Source organism: Meleagris gallopavo, chromosome 4 (assembly GCF_000146605.3).
Source record: "Meleagris gallopavo isolate NT-WF06-2002-E0010 breed Aviagen turkey brand Nicholas breeding stock chromosome 4, Turkey_5.1, whole genome shotgun sequence".
Taxonomy (NCBI): domain Eukaryota; kingdom Metazoa; phylum Chordata; class Aves; order Galliformes; family Phasianidae; genus Meleagris; species Meleagris gallopavo.
Genome location: NC_015014.2, coordinates 70,132,752 through 70,149,792, shown reverse-complemented (window position 1 = coordinate 70,149,792; position 17,041 = coordinate 70,132,752). Strand labels below are relative to the sequence as shown.

The 17,041-nt window shown below is 41.8% G+C and overlaps 1 long non-coding RNA gene across 7 annotated transcripts in view; it reads right to left on the bottom strand.

Annotated features, from left to right (window-relative positions):
- Nucleotides 1–13,670: 13,670 nt before the first annotated feature.
- The window catches only part of LOC104910907, a 38,623-nt gene continuing 35,252 nt past the window's right edge, over nt 13,671–17,041 (bottom strand). For 5 of the 7 annotated variants that reach the window (XR_004159719.1, XR_004159724.1, XR_004159725.1 and 2 more), the window contains one exon: nt 13,671–14,903. This is a non-coding gene — a long non-coding RNA (uncharacterized LOC104910907). The remainder of the gene's footprint in view (nt 14,904–17,041) is intronic. The other 2 variants (XR_004159720.1, XR_004159723.1) reach the window with 2 other exon arrangements.

Sequence of the window (17,041 nt, the reverse complement as noted above, 5' to 3'; positions counted from 1 at the left end):
AAAAGGAAATGGTACAGTGGTGCTTAAAAAAATTGTTTTTCCAGCTCCTTTTGTACAACAATTGTTTGATATAAACTTGCATGACACTGTGAGCTTCCTCTCCCAAATAGCCTAGGCGTTCTTTTTCCAGCAGGAGGAAAAAGATCGTGTCCAGGATGAGATCACATCAACTGCTCCATTGGTGCCACCATGGTGCCAAAGTAGGGCTGAAACACATGCCCAGTTGAGGGCTGATGGCACAGACAGAGCCAGCAAGAAGTGTGGGGACGGGCATTCCTGCTCTATTCCCAAGAAACACTGTTCCCACTGCAGAGACGGACACCCCCAGACACAGACATCCCACCCCTGGCCCTGGGGCTGGGCAAGGCAGAGGGCTGCACATCCCAGCAGTAGGTTCCCAGAGGCCAGAGCTACGCTTTGATCAAGGTGCCTCTGCTGACTTTTGGGAATTAAGCCTGAGGAAGTGAAATAAAACTTTCAGTACAGCCACATGGCTCTTGAAATAATAGAAACCACTTGAGAAGCTGCAGGTTAGGACAGGTCTGAAGATTTCAGAAGTTTTCAGTGAAATCTTCAATTGCTTATTCAGGCAGCTAGTTGAAGTGGAGATCTTGCCAGACTGTTACTCACAAACAGAGCTGAAAGATCCCAGAAAAATTCTTGCCTAGAAAAGCAGGTTGCATAAACTCAGGCCACCCAACAGCCTCATCTGATCAGACTGGGGGGGTCCATTACAAGGCCACAGCGTACACCCTTTACATACATAACACCATAAGTGTAGAACAACACAATGGACTCAAATCCAAACAAAACCCAGGTCTCTTCAAGTTCTGTGATCCAACAGCTCAGGTGGAAACAGGTATCCTTCCCATCATGGGGACACTGGTAAAGATTTTGCCTGCAAGATTCCTTTTGCTAATCTCAAACACTTAATGGCAACCTGCAGCAGGTCCCTCAGGACCCAGAGTCATGGCCCTGAGCTCCTTGGGACCAGTTCCCCAGATGGGCTCTGAAGAGCTCTAACCCTGCTTTCCTCCATGGAGGCACACCAGTGCTTATCCTGCCTCACAAATGTCCTACAACACCCTGATTTGCCTTCAGTATACCACCCCCTGGATTTCTCACTGTGGATGTTGTCTAAGACATTTGAAATTTTGCATGCTTTGTCTCAGACCTTTAGCTTCAGTAGCCCTCCATGGGCTTGTCAGTGTTGATGGGATGGCATAGATAATGCAGAAGCTCTTCTATGCCAGTCGTGCAGCAGTTAATTTAGATGGCAAGAAGCCCGCAGTGTCCTATTCCTGTGTCCTGTCCAAGAGGCGATGACATTTTCTGATTGCAAACATGATCCTATGCACCTCAGAGTCAATTTTAGTCACAGACTAAATTGTATAAATCTGCTTTCATAGAAGATAAAATCTTCCTCTGTACTTTTCTTTTTTTCCATTGCTCAATTATCTATTGTTTTGCTCAGCATGTTTTAATCATAAGTAAGTTCATTAACAGATGTGCTCTTTGGAGCCATGAGGGACTCTGTGATATGATGGCATTAATATTTTTGAATAACATCATTAATATCATTTACTCTAAAAGGCACCCACAATGGCCTCAAGGCAATTATAAAACTTTGTTTCATGGTTCTGAATGAGCTCATCCAACTAAAATGACTACAATGCATGTCTACATAATATTGCTGCTAGTTGTGTCCTATTTATTTATGAGACTCATCAGCCACTGTGAGAACTCGTGAGCATATTTGTCCTTTCACTGTAAAGTCACCATCTCAGCTGGCTCCAACCACTTGGATCTCAGGAAAGCTGTCCTACAAAAGGGTCAAGAAGGAACAAGAAGCTCCCCTAAATTTGGAAGTTTCGGTGGTGGTCTCCAGGGCAAGCTAGGGGTTGTTCTACAGCTAATGACTGGTCTGCTGGGAAAGCTTCCCACTGAGTTCAACAGGGATGGAGATGTGCTTGAACCCCACTGGCATGCCTACCATCGTACTGAAACCAAGTCTCTGGGTGAACAGGGAGTAGCTAGGAAAGTGAAGTTGCAGTGTCTTGCACTCAGTGAGAAGCCAGGCTGTGTCTGTTAAAGATCCCATCTCTTTACATATATGAATACATACCTTCGCATTCTCCTTTGAGCTACATCCTTCCTTCCTGGAGTCAATATTCAAAGAATTTGAGTTTACTTTTTGATCATCTTACTTCCACGTGAGTAAAAGTGCTCTTCTCTCCTTTATGAAGCAGGCTGAGAACTATAGATAAAAGTTCCTATACAGAGATGAGATACCTTGCTTTCTCCATGAATGCACTGGATAGCTGCTGTATTCTTTGAGCAGAGCAGCAAAGTCTGTGGGTTTGTTTTGTTTATTCTGACCATATTTGGATGGGAAGAGGCATAGGCAGGAGATGAAAATGGTTTGTATAATAAAAATGATCTTGGATGAAGCTCAGTAGTATATTACTGTTTCATTTTAGTGCTCCTGAAATAGTAAGGCCTTGTCAGATTCAGTCCCAAGGGAGTACACCAGACAGATTTCAGTTTCAGCTTGTGCCATATAGTTGCACTTTGTCATATTTGCTCACATTGTGGCATATATGTGGGGAGGAAAAGGAGAAGAATTTCCCTGTTTCTAAGCTGTAAAACATCTTTCAACAACTCTGTTCCATACTGAAGCAACAATATATCATCGCTGGTCACAGTGTAAGGCAATTACATGAGTATAGGTATTCTACCTGCAAAGGTGGCAATCCAAACTGTGGATCCAGCAAAAATTTAGGCATGAGGAATTAATGTTTTATTCTTAAATTTCTACTTGTTTCTCAAGAGAGGGGAAAGAAGGGGAACAGGAATGGGAATGGGAATGGGAAGGGAGGGGGAGTTTTTTCCTGGGAAAACCTCTGTGCTACAAATGCCCCCTCTATAAAGAGTGAACATTGCCTTTCTCCCATGCTAGTACTGTCCAAGCTAGTTAGCTGTTTGGGCTGGATTTCATCTGGCTGCAGCTCTGCAGATAAGTGCGCCCAGTGGGAGCTCTGACCTCAGCCAGGGCCTCCAGGCACAACAGCATGACCAAGCAGCAACAGTGAGCTCACACTCCATGCTCCCAAACAGCTTTCCTAAGGGTAGTTACAGAGTTGTCAGAGTCAGGGATGCTGCTGGACCAGCAAAAGGAGGATGAGTTGGGATTGCATTGTGCCTCTTTCCTTGCACATTGCATGGAACATTACAGAAATAATCCCTCTGCTGCATCTCAGAGCAAATTGCTGATTGCAGATTTGTTGCAGAGAAAGTTGCCTCTTGGCTCTTGAACAGTGTATCTGCTTTAAACTTAAATTCTGTGCCATCACCCAAAACTTCCTGCCAAAGCACGGCTCTCTCCACATATCCGACTCCTCTGTTCCCTCCATCTTTCTTTCCAAAGCCGTGGGAACGGGCTTCATCACTTGAGAAAAATGCCCCGCTCATACCCCCCGCTGTTGCTTGAAGCAGACAAAAAAAATTAAAGTCTTTTGAGCAGAGAATCTTTGTCAGGACAAGAAATAATACTGACCTCAGTGAAGATGGCATGTGCCGCCAGAGAGGTGGTTCAGGCTGTGTTCCACAACCAGCTGTCTGCCAGACTACAATGCAGGGTAGAGTATATGGAATATAATTTCCCTCCCCATTTGCATTTAATACAATGGCTTTGGACCACACATTATTTAAAAAAAAAAGAAAAAAAAAAAGAAGTAGTCCAGGCACTTGGCTTTCACTAATGGCTTGTTACTCCTCAAGCACTGTCTCTTCAGTGCAGAATGACAGCGTGATTTGTGTCTCTCCCAAAGCTTCTATTTGCCTTCCTCCATATCCTGACTGAAATTCGCTATTTTTAATAATAATAATACCTCTATGTAACAGTGGGAGGACTGGACCCACATGGGTGGTCTCTTATAATGAAGATAAGGTATCTGGGAACAATATTTTAATGTATTTTGCTTTTAATTGAGTTTTTCCAGTGTTTGGGATAATTATTTCTACCAATTAGCCCACTGGTATTGTTAGCTGGAGGCAACCAGTCCTCCTTCAGGCCTCTGACAGAGGTTTACAGTATGCACAATGGTGCATAGTCCCATTTATGAGAAAAAAAATTGCCCCTCTGCTCCCAAAACTATGGGAAAGGACTCCATTGTGAGACAAATATTTCCCATGGAAATTATTCTGAGAAGCCTGATGAGGGTTCATGTTTCAGATAAAAGCAAGTGGTTGGAGATTCTAAAATGAGGCTCAGAATGAACACAGGGCAGGGGAGGCAGCAGAGACCTGACCAGGCATCTGACAGCATTGACCATACAGAGATGATAGGCACCAAGCCTCCAAGACCAAGTCTATCCCCAACAATGAAGAAACAGATCAAATTTAATGAGAGTAAATTTGGAGCATTTATACTTCAAGACTTTCTTTGCAAACAAGCTAGGTCTTAGATGTTTGTTTTTCGTAATAAATTATATCTGAATGGTGATACAGCCGCATGAGTGCTGGAGCAGTGGCCTTGGGCATGAGCATGTGGTGTGTTTTCCTTACATCAGCCTTGAGCAGGAAAGTTTCTAGCAGTGTGCAGCAGGAAGCTGTTCATGCAGGGGAGAGAGGACTGGCAAGACTTACATGAAAAGCTCCTGTGGCAAAAATATGTAATTGTTATACAGGTAAAGAACAATAAGGAGTAGGATATGACCTGGTAGCACATAAGCACATTAAGGAATTACAAGACAAGTCCCATGGCACCAGAATCTCTGCCTGGGCAAAATTCAGTGAATAGAAGCAAGGAAATTTTCAAGTCAAAGATGAATGAGTCCTTTACATAGCTCAAAACGCAAACGACTTGATGATGGTGGCCATGTAAATATGATTTTTTAGCTGCACTAAAAAAATCTCCCCAGCTTTTTAAAAAAGTAGAACAGAAGTTGTGATTATACATCAGGAATTTATCAGTGAAATCCTTTCCATCAGAATATGCTCATTCCTGTTTGCCACAGCAGATGAGTCTCAGCAAAAAAAAGATTCAGTGTTTAGGATGGAGCTCATGGTCTGCCCAAGGTGTTTCACCCTAGGACACCCACAGTCTGTTGGAAACCTCTTGTTTTTAGGCACATTTTTCCATTCCATGAAAACCTCAAAAGCCCTCTGCTGCATCTGTACAACGTGGAGCTGCTTCTCTCCAGTGCAGCCCCAATGTGGGATGGAGCTAACAGAGTGTTCAATGGTGAACACTGCCAGAGGGCATCCCAAAGAGACATTTTGCTGGCTTAGAATCTGTTACTAATCATGCAACTGCAATCTAATAATAACATTTTACCAGTTTAGGACCATGGCATGCGACTGCAGTCTAACAAAACTTACTGCAACATCTGCTGCTGGTAGAGGAAAAGTAGAGAGAACACTGACAGAAGCTCGTTGTGAAATCCAGTTATTGGGAAGATTTTACAAACGTGAACGAAACACTTAATGCTCCTACACCAGAAAAGTAGGTACAGTACAGTGGAATGGGATTTTGGAGAGAAATCCTCCAGAGACAACACATTTTATGCTAAACCAAAGCTTTTTAAAAATATACATATTTTTTCCCCCCCCTTTTTTTTTTCCTTTTCCCTTCCCTTTCCAGCAAATCTTTGCTTTGCTGGGATGGTTTCTGAGTTGTTGGCAGCAGTTTCAGGGCTTTAGCAAAGAAGCAGAGAATCTATTACTGAGATGAAAGTCCCAACCAACCTTTTTAGCATGTGCCAGAAGCCTTGGCAGTGAGTCCTGTACACAGTAAATACCTCCACACAGAGCTAGGAAGGCTGAAACTTCAGCAAGGTCACTCACCTGATGGCTAGGGAGGTGAGGCACACAGATTGCACTGACCTCGCTTAGGATTACACAGTTAATTCAAGAAAATATCAGAAATACACGTTATCCACACCTACTGCCTTTACCATGTCACCCCTTACTTTACTGAAATTTTTATTAGAATGTGTAAAAATTGTATCTTAAAAGACTTCCATCTCTGTTCTATAAAACATGCAGTGATGGAGATTCTGCAGTATCCCTTGTTAATCATCGTTTTTTTGAAGTGTGAGAAAGAAAGGGTGAGCATCGTTAAGGAAGAGCTGGATAAAAAGGAGGCATCCTAACATGAAAAAAATAGTGCTTGATCTTTCACTCACATTGCCCCTTATCCTATACAGATCAACACTATCTAGTTCTTGGATCTCAGTTTTAACTACCTCTGATCAGCTTGTACTGGCTTTTACAAAAGATAAACAAGTTCTATTATGACTCCAGGTAGGAAAGATTTTTACTGAGACCATGCTGTAATAAATTGTCTGGTGTCTGTTCTACCAGAGATTTAGTAACCTTGAAAGATGTAAAAAAGATTAAATCCCATCTACAAAATCTTGAAGCATTTCTTTAAAAAGAGAGGTCTGTCTCAGATTAGAAGAAAGTCCCACAGTGATTTTCCACTAGCTCCTAGAGAGAGACTTAAAATAGTGAATCAGGCAGTAGCCAACAGGGACATCCTGGATCAGTCCTAATGCGCATCCATGCATGCAAGACATTTTTTAACATATAAGCCAGCATCAGAAATCCATGCAGCTGTGGGATAATCTCCCTGCCAGGACAATTTCATCCTAAATCTTTATACTTAAAGACTTAAAACCTAAAGAATGAGTTTTGATAATATTTCCAAATCTCCAGTTTTGTTAGCTTTAGAATTATAGTTCCCTGTGCACTTACTATCAATTTAAAATGTCCAATTCCTATTTGAACCTTGCTAAATCCTTTGCTTCAAAGAGCCTTGGTTTCAACAGTCTATCTAGAATTCGTCAGTAAAGGGAAGGAAAAAGAAAAACTTTGCAAGTGCCTTGGATATCAGAACCAGCTCCAGGAGAACGCAGCTCTGGAAAACATAAAGAAGTATAACTTCAAAGGGTCAGAGAACAAATGAATGAAACAGCAGAAGAAAAGCCATCTCTCATCTCATTTAAGATAATCGGCAGAAGAAGAAAAGGTTACCTGCCTCCACCATTCAAAAGCAGGTTTCCATTGGTAAACATGTTAAACCAAAGCTGTTTCACTTTTGCAACAGATGTTGCCTACATTTGCACACAGGAACTCCAGGAAATGCTTGAGGTGAATGCAAAGAGTCATGAATGTAGGTACCTGGAAACAGTTTATAAAGTGCTATAACTTTCCTGCAGGCAATGGAGCTCCATCAGTTGCACAAGACAAGAATTTGTTCCATTCATTAAAGCTTTCAAATCTCCAGAAAAAGAGGTATTGTTTTGAGTTGGTCTTCATGGCTTAAAATCCCAAGGAGACAGCAGCAGAATGGAGCAGTGCGTGTGAAAATCCTCCTGGTAACAACAGGTGATAGCTCAGAGACATTGTTACAATAACATTCAGTTCTATCAAGGGAAAGAACTGTAAAGGGATCTTAATTTTGCACCTCTTTTTAGGAGGCAAGGAAGGGCACTGCCAATGAGATACGGGAGCACAGATTCTGCTAAAGATGTGAAATCAATCCTAAATGTCTGGGTATAGAAGAAGTTGGTCTAAAGTAGTTAAAATTTTGTTTCAGGAAGTACTGCGATATTTTTAGATTAAATTACATATAGTTACTCATTTCTATCTCTGTACAGAAAATTCTGGGCAAAAATATGGAACAAGACTAAAGGAGACCACCGTAAGCCAGGGCAATGCCTCACTTAGCTCTGTGCTCACCGGTATCAGTGCCTTATGGGAACAACATAAAGCACATGTAGGGCAAAGAACTTCTATGATGTACCCTCCCAGCCAGCAGTCATCCAGGGATTTGCACAGATGAAGAACATTACATTTAATAATGGCTCATGGTCTCTTCATCCTTGAAAATGCCTTTTTGAACTAATTTATAATTTCGGCCTCCATATCATCCCTAGCAAAGATTTCAACAATTCCACTGGGTGAAAAATTAGTGCTTTGGTATAATTTATTTTAAAACCTGACAGTTTGGCTGAGTGCCCTTGAGTTTTTGGGTTGTATTCACCTTTTCTTTACTGTTCAAGATTTTCTATGTCTTTATGTACTACCTTCAGCCATCTCACTTCTAAGCTGCAGGGTCACAGCTTATGCATGTAAGTTGTTCCATTCTTCTCTGTCCTTTTTGCCTTCCTTTTAACTGGTTCTCCTATATTTTTTTTCTGAACAGAAGGGTGGCTAGGATTATCCAAACTAGAAAGGCACAGCACTGTGTAAATGTTCTCTCTTTTCCACAGAAAAATGCCTTCTAAAACAAGATAATATAGGATTTGCTGAGATCTCTGTAAAGCCTCATTAATTTTATTGTTTCTTCTCATGTGCTCTGCACACTAAACCAATTTTTCAGGAGTGTATCCTCAGATCCTATAGACTTGGCTCTTTTTCTAATAAACTTCAAATCAAAGCCCTCACTTTAGCAGGCCCTCTTGCTTTTGCACTTGAATTGTATAATTGTTCAGCTAAAACATCCTGCCTCAATGATGCCAGGTACTTTAAAATGAAAATGTACAGAAACTTGGGACAGCTATACAAGTTATACCAATAATTGTTGGCCTGCCATGCTCTGTTTGATACAGTTCTGTGTTGCAGTGAACATCTGGTGTGCCTCTGGATAACTTAGTGCTTTGGTAGGTGCTCTGATTTTGGGCTATGTAGCAGGTTCTGGAGCTGATTATGAATTGAGATAAAACTCCCAGGAAATCAGCATTCTGGAGTCACTATTGGAACAGGATTTGCTAGGAAAAATGTTATGCAGAGGCACATTTTTCACAGTATTCTTTCCAATGCATTCTCTATGACAGAAGATCATGCTGGCTCTGAGTTAGTTCATAGAATCATAAAATCATTAAGGTTGGAAACAACCTCCAAAATCATCTAGTCCAAGCATCTACTTCCCACCAATATTTCCCCACTAACCATGTCCCTCAGTGCCAGATCTTGAACACCTCCAGGGATGATGACTCCACCACCTCCCTGGGCAGCCTCTTCCAATGTATTACTACTCTTTCAGAGAAGTTTCTCCTAATATTCAACCTCAAATCCAGCCCATTTCATTCCTAATCTGCCTAATTTCTCCTTACGTTGTGCGTTTGGGTTTCAAGATGTAAAGTCTCATGCTGTGTGTTTGACATGCAGCCTTGCTGCCTTGTGGTGGGTGACCTTCCCTTCTTCCGTGCCTATATCCCACTGGGTTGCTCTGGGCAGATGACTATTTTGTAGTTGTTTTGGGAGCCACTAAGGAAGGACCCAGCCATTGTCCAGGAGATGCTCTGAAATAGGAAACACTGCAAGGTCCTTTGCTAGAGACTTTACAACAGATGCGAAGTGGTGAAAATGATTTCACACAACCAAAGGTTTGTAGTGTCAACTGTTTTCACATAACAGAATGGATGGGTTGCATGTGTTCTGCTCCTCTTTATCTGCCCAGCCTCAGGGATTGTGCGGTGAACCCTGGGAGATCCTTAAAATGATTTCAGAATGATAATTAAGAATTAATTACTGGATATTTACTAACACATCAAGTTGCCATGTTCAACACATCTGACAAACAACCACCTTCAATTTATGCAGGATCAAACCTGCTTAATCCATTAATCCTCACAACGTGTTGAAGCAGCCAGGTTTTATTGTCCTTATTCTGCAGAAGAGAAGAGCTCATGAAGCAAAGCTGGATGACTTTCTTTAGTCACAGAGAAGACTTTTCTTTTAGTTCGTCTTCCTGTTGCCAAAAATCCTACCTTTTCTAAAATAAAGGGCTTAGTTGGAAATGCACTTAAGTCAATGCGAAGACAGGTTGCCTTTGCATCTGTCTGGGTTGAGGAAATGAGGATTTACACCACAGGCTGTGCTGGGATGCCTTTCTGCACCTCTCACATGACAGTCAGTTCTCACGCTCACACCCTTGTTTCATGTCTTTCAGGCAGATTCAACTCCCTCCAAATAACTCCTGGATTAAAAGTGCAAGCTCATGCTCATTCAGTGCTAAATGCCTGTTGTTCCTGCTGCAAGGGGAGTGAAGAGTACTCAGCTCAATAAACTGCATAAATTTAGTATAATCTAAAATAGCATTATTCAAACATAGGTTCAGAGTAATGAGAACCAGCATTTCTTGTAATTGTAATTGCATGTGTGCACTACAGAACACCTTTCTTTATAACATCCAGGCTGTAGAGCTTTCTGTTTTGAAGAACACTTATATTTTCAGAAAATGAGAGATCAATAAAAAGCATTAAACATGGTTCATGGTAACAAGAAACCAATGGAAGTTTATGACCAATCAATCCATTTAATTCTGCCAAAGCAATAAACCATCAGTGGAGCTATGAATTGTTAAGCCAAGTTTGCAGTTTTAAAATGTCATCCAAAATCAATTGCTCCCCCAATTAGACCATTAGTTGTCAACAACTTAGTTAAATAATAAGCCAGTGGTTCACATCTGCTTGGGAACAGTCAGGGTTCCACTGTTTCCCTGGCTACTTGAGCTGAGTTCACGTCTGTTGGCATTAACATGAGTGTGGGTAGGAAAGCAAAAACTATGCTGGAAATGAAATCAAGTTCTCCTCCCACTGTCCAAAGCACATAAATCTTCTAAGTTAATGGTGCCACAGAATAGGTCTGATTGACTTCAGTGGGGGTTGGGGATGCACAAGGAATGTGAGGTCAAGCCCCATGTACTGCTGACCTCTCTTAGGAGGTGTGTGTTATTCCAGCCTTTACCAAAACTGCTTCCCAATGCCCATCTGACATCATTAGTGTCTATGTATATACAGTGCTGACAGCTCCTATAGACCCCCTGCTTTGCTTAATCTCTATGCAAGTAGCAATGGGAGGAGCTGTGCTGTTAAGAGGGCCTAGAAGGATGTGAAACCAGGTTCCTGCCCTTGGCTTTTGGGGTCAGTGGACACCAAGCATCAGAGTGAAGATTGCTCCTACATGGGATCAGCTTCATCCTTTCTCTTCATGGAGTGAAGTTAGAGACACCACATGGAAGTGGGAAGATGAGACATGAAGTACAGAATCATAGAATCATTAAGGTTGGAGAAGACCATTAAGACCATTTAGTCCAACCATCAAATCATCATCACCATGCCCACTAAACCATGTCACTCGGTTTGATATCTATCCTTTTCTTGAAAATCTCCAGGGATGATGACTACACCAACTCTCTGAGTGGTGAGGTATAGCTAGACAGAAGAAAAATACAAAGAAGAGAAGAGTATTTGGGGTTCATCAATGCTATGACAGTGGGCCACCATTTAGCATGGCCCACATCAAAGAGGGCCCAATCTACTGGGCATCTTCCTACAGTGTTAGCACCAGTGCTACATCATTCTGGTGCAGCTTGCAACATGCTTGGCATCCTATTGTGGTGTCCACTTTCACGGGACAGACAAGAATACAAACACTTGTATGGGGCTGCTAAATCACGGCCTGAACCTCTGATTGATCACCTGAGGCGAACAATGAGTCAGCCACCTGGGAACACAGGTGAATGCAATTCACCTGTGCTGCAGGAAGGGGTGGAGCCTGGCTCCACTCTCCTAGACCCATTTAAGAGCTGACTGCCAGTGGGGAAGGATCTCTTCTGGAGATCTGCTCCACTGGAGTCTATTTTGTGAGCCCAGGATAGGGTGAGTGTCTTTCTCTTCCTACTCCAATATAATAATTACATCAGCCAAGCTCCTGGATATACTATACCATCTGTATATTCATTGATTGTACAAACACTGCTATAGCCTAACGTCAACCAATATCATTTTGTTTCTTCCAGAGGGATCAATAGGAATCAGGATATTGGCAGAAGGTGAACTTTAAAAATTGTAAACTTTAAAAATTAAAACCAGTAAATACAATCACTAAGCCTAATGGAACTTATTCTCATGCAAATTGTATGTCCTATCTTTTCACTGCTTTTTCCTATGAAAGCACATCCTGTCCTCCTGTATGCAGTTATTTATATTTCTTAATGCTGCCCTTTCTGGCAAACTGTTCTACTTAGCACTCTCCTAAGAGAATAATTCCCAGCAGGACCTCTCTACAGCAACATTCATTTTAACCCTAGTGTTATAATGACCATAATTTAGTGCCATTGTATATCTCCTCTGTTCAATGTTAAACATTAACATTAGGCCCACCACTGACCACTGAAGGCATCTGCTGCAATCATATGGGAAATATTGGTCATTATTTGGCTCCTCAGGAGATGAATGCATAGAGTGGTTTGTGCATTGCTGGTTTGGGAAGAACAGAAAGCATCTCTGTGGAATTAGTTTTAAAATCAGCCTTTAAACTGGACTTTCATAACTTCTACTTCCAAAGGTTGGCTCAGCAAAGCACTAAATCTTTTTCACAGCCCTGAGATTCAGAAAGCTCTCCTTGATGATCAGCCTTGTTAGATCCAAGGACTCATTCTTTTCCAGCCCTTATTGTGTGGCAAGAAGAAAAAATGAGTTCTTGGAAGAGAAGACCCTCCTTCTGTTCAGGTTTAAATAAAGAAAGGGTCACTGCCCTTGGAGGCTTGCCTCTCTCTTTTCGCTTTCTTATACCACATAAATAGTAAAGTAACACCAGCCCGTAAGCTGAATACATCAGGTTGTGATCAGTACACCAAAGCTTTTACAACACGTGAAACTCGTATATGCTGTCATGTGCACAGTGTGTCATGAGCACTTCAATTCTACATAGGATTAAATGAGCAGAATTTTGTCTTTCTGGGGTGTCTCCAGTTGCGTAATCCTTGAAAAGCACCATGTCTCTGGAATAAAATCTGAGAATGTTCTGAACATTTTTAAGATCCAATAGAAGGCTGATGGTAGGATTAGTAGCACAAATGCAGAAAGGACTAGCATTGCAAGTGGGAATTCTAAAGCACTCGTCCTTTCTCTTTATTATCTCCTTTATTATCAGAGCTACCTCTCTCCCTTGTTCCTTCTCACTTCATATTGACTACAATGTGCCACTCACCGTCAGCTGTGGCTTTCAGCATTCCTTTACTTTTTCTGTATTTTGAAAAATTACCGTGCTTGAGAACAAGACAAATCCAACTTAGCTGTCCTCTGCTGCTCCCTCGCCCAGCTTGCAGCAGATTAGAAGCATCCCACAGCAGGGTCCTTCACGTGGTTGCATCCAGTGCTGCTCATCTCTGAATACAGTTGAGGCCATCTAAGGATCTAATGATGGTCCTGGTTGCAGACACATAGCACAGGGTAGCCCAGGACTCAAGCTGTTTACAGACTATGGCGGCAAAATCTCATTGTTCTCTGATGTAAAGTGGGATGCATAATGCCAATAGTTACTCCATGGTAAATACAGCTGGGTTATCACCATATTGATCTATAGGTAGGTACAGATGCATATATATATATATATTTTTTTTTTCTTTATTTCAATGCCTTTGCCATAGGGTGCTGAGGATAATTGCTCTACATAACCCCAGTTACATCCTTCTCTGTTCTCTGAAGACAGATATTATCTGCACCCCTGCACCCTGTCTTTCTTTGTACTCTGTGGAATATATTCAACAGAGTATGTTTAAGTATGTTCTCCCTTGCTTGTTGTTTTCTTCTTTAGTCTTGTGTCTTACAAAACACAAAAGAATCACAAGGAAACTTTTTTCCTTTTTTTTGTTGGAAAAAAAAAAAACTAAGGCCAAAAGTCATTAAATATGTCGGTCTTCTCTAGGTCATCTCCTACCTCTCCTGTTCCTCATTAGGTAATGGGTTTATGCCCACTGCTGTCTTTACTGTATTTATAGCACCTTTCTCCTTGTTTCCTAACACTCCTCAGTGGTTGTAATTCATTTAGCACAGCAACCTTTCTGCCCTACATGCTTATTTTATTCCTTGATCTCATCCTCAGTAATGTGACCTCATTCTCTTTTTTTAAATAATTCTTCTGGGACTCTTCTATCCTTATCCTACCCTCTGGCTATCTGCAGAGGGTAGAGGTGGCTCTTCCACCATGGGCTTTGTAGCCTGGCTGAAGCACTTGGTACCCATGAATGCAGCTCCTTCTTTCCATCCATGTCAAACAAACCTTCCAGGATGTGGAAACTTGCTCAAATGGGGACAACACAAGTCTTTGTCAGTAACGTAGCACCGACATCACCCACAGGTAGGGCTCTTCTCCTTGGAAGAGGAGGCCATACCAGGGATATGACAGATGAAAACCTCTTATCCACATCCCACATCTGACATGCTGTGACAGCAATGGGTGGGAAATTGTGGACTCATTCTTTCCCATTCTCCATTTCTACTAGCACCTACAGGGAAGAGAATGGGGCACTACAGAAACATCTGAGCCCCCTCTTAGTGAGGGGAAGTCATGGCAATCTGCCCTCAGTTTCGAAGTCTGTTGGACACCTTAGAGTCAGTTAGAGCCTTATTTAGTCTTATTCCTCAGCAGAGATGAGCATTTGCATTTGCAGAGCCACTGTGGCAAGTTTTAAATGTTTAAAAGGAAGCCGTCTGTTCTCCCCACTTCCTGCTGAACACAGGAACTGGCACCTCCCAAAACCACCTCTAGAAGGTTTGCAGTGAATTAATGAGGCCCTGGTAAAATTAAAGCTCCTTTGGCAAAAACATCTGATAGAAAAACAAAAGCAATTGCGCGGTAAGGATGACCTGAACAGAAGCACAAGGAGTGTTTAGTCTGTCCCACCAGTTCCTGACAAAAAGGATTCACGCACATTTGAAGATGAAGAGAACATATGAAGATAACAAGAGGTGGTCAGAGCCTTACCTGTTCCTTCCATGATACACAGCACTGCACCTCCTGCAAGAAAATCCCTATGTTCTTCTGTACCACAATGGGCAGAAATATCTGTGGAATGATGGGAGAGTCCAGTCCCAGTTCCTGTCACCCTGCCCAAAACAAATCAGACAAAGAGTTGATGTCAACTCCCATCCAGGTAAGATGGAGAAAAGCTAATCACTATCCAAATACAGGTATGACATCAATGACTTTCTGTGTCCAGGTGAAAATAAGAGTGAATCTGCTAAAACCTTACTTGATCTCACCAGGTAGCTTTTCTTATTGAGATCAGATACCAGATAATTTACAGCATTCTTGCAATTGCATTGATAAAGGCTGTCTCCTCTGGCTGAGCATTTTTTTGTGTACATTACCTAAATCCCAGAATTTGCTTCCCCAAAATCCTTCTTCTCTGGGATTACAAGATCTTAGCATTATGAAACTGTAGAAATAGAAAGCTATTGTGATTTTGGAACAAGCAGGCCAGAGTGTTTCATTCCAGTGTACCTGGAAGCCAGCATAGAATCATAGAACTACTTGAGTTGAAAGAAACCCATAAAGGCCATCCAGTTCAACTCCCCTGCAATGAACAGGGACACCTACAGCTCCGTCAGGTTCTCAGAGCCCCTCCAGCCTAACCTGGAGTGTCTCCAGGGACGGGGCATCCACCACTTCTCTGGGCAAACTGTTCCACTGCTTCACTACCTTTATTGTAAAAGTTTTTTCTGATATCCAGTCTAAATCAAAACAGCTATGGAAAGGAACATTTCCTTCATTAGAGGCCACAAACAGGGCTGAAAGCAGAAGTCAAGAAGCCTCACAGTTCACTTTTCCAAACTTCCTAGATAAAATTCTGATTTTTAATTATTATGAAGATGCATTTTTAGCACTCATTTACCCATATGTCTGGTCTGGTGCACAAAAAACATTGATTATAATATCACAGAAGTATTCTCCTGCTGACACGTCTCTAAATGATCCCAAACTTAATCACAGAACAGTGTGGGTTGGAAGGGACCTTAAAGATCATCTCACTCCAACACCTACTGTGGGCAGAGCTGCCACCCACTGGATCAAACTGCCCAAGGTTCCATCCAATCTTTAATCCTGGAGAGGATTTTTTTGTTTAAGCCTTAGTAATTTAAATTCGTGTAGATTCCAAGGAGTTTCCTGAAGCCATCCTGGAGCTACCTGCAATCAGCCTAGGCAGCAGGTGAGTGAGGCTGCTTTGTTTTCCAGGCCTGTCTCACTCCCTGTGACCCCAGCTGAACCAGCAGGACACAGCAGCTTCATATCAGGCTGTGTGAATGCAAACTAAATGCAGTAAGCAGCCCTAATTAATGTTCTTCATGTTTATTTGAGTCACCAAAGATACACATCAATCTAAATAGTAAATTTCATCGTTGCGTGGGGACTACAGGGTTCAGTTCATTCCCAAATGTGTCCTGGATAGAGCCCAAGATATCTAATACTGTGGGGAAAACACATATTGAGTGTCAAATTAAAGCAACAGCAGCTCTGCTACAAATGGCAACTTCCTTCTGGAGGAGTCAGAGATGCCTGTATGTGCTGCTGCTTTTAAATGTACTTTCAGAGTATTAATAGAGCTGATTTGTTTAGAATAGTTCCTCTCACTCCAGTTCCTGCTTTAACTCATACCCAACTGCTAAGCAGACTGTGGCTGTTCTTTTGCTAATGCACTCCCTCACAAATCACAGCCGTGCACAGGTCCCCTCTTAGTATTTTCAATTTAATGGTTGACAAATATGTCTGTTTTGCTGACTGCTTAATGAGTCTTAAAGACTTTCCAGGCATGCAATGGGATGCTGCTTATTAGAGTTGCTTATACATTGTTGTATTTGCTTACAGGCTGGTGCAAATCTAACATGTGCATCAGTATATTAGGTTAAAAAAAAAATAGAAACTTCAGTGGGAGTATTCCCATTTACACTTGACAAGAGTCAGAAACCAGCACATCAAACTGACAAGATGTACACGTAAACAACTGCTTCACTTGCGTAGTTATAGGGCAGCTATTGCTCTCTGGCTTCACATTGTGAGCCTCCTCTGGAAACATCAAGGCTCCAATCCTGCCAACTTCAGATCTGCCTAATTTTATGCACCTGGGGCTTATTAATGGCTATCCATAGAGACTTCCTGTTTTGGTGGCCATACAAAGGGAATATATCTCTTTGTGGATTTGTACACACATTTTGGGGTTGGATATATTTATTATTTAATTACTTTT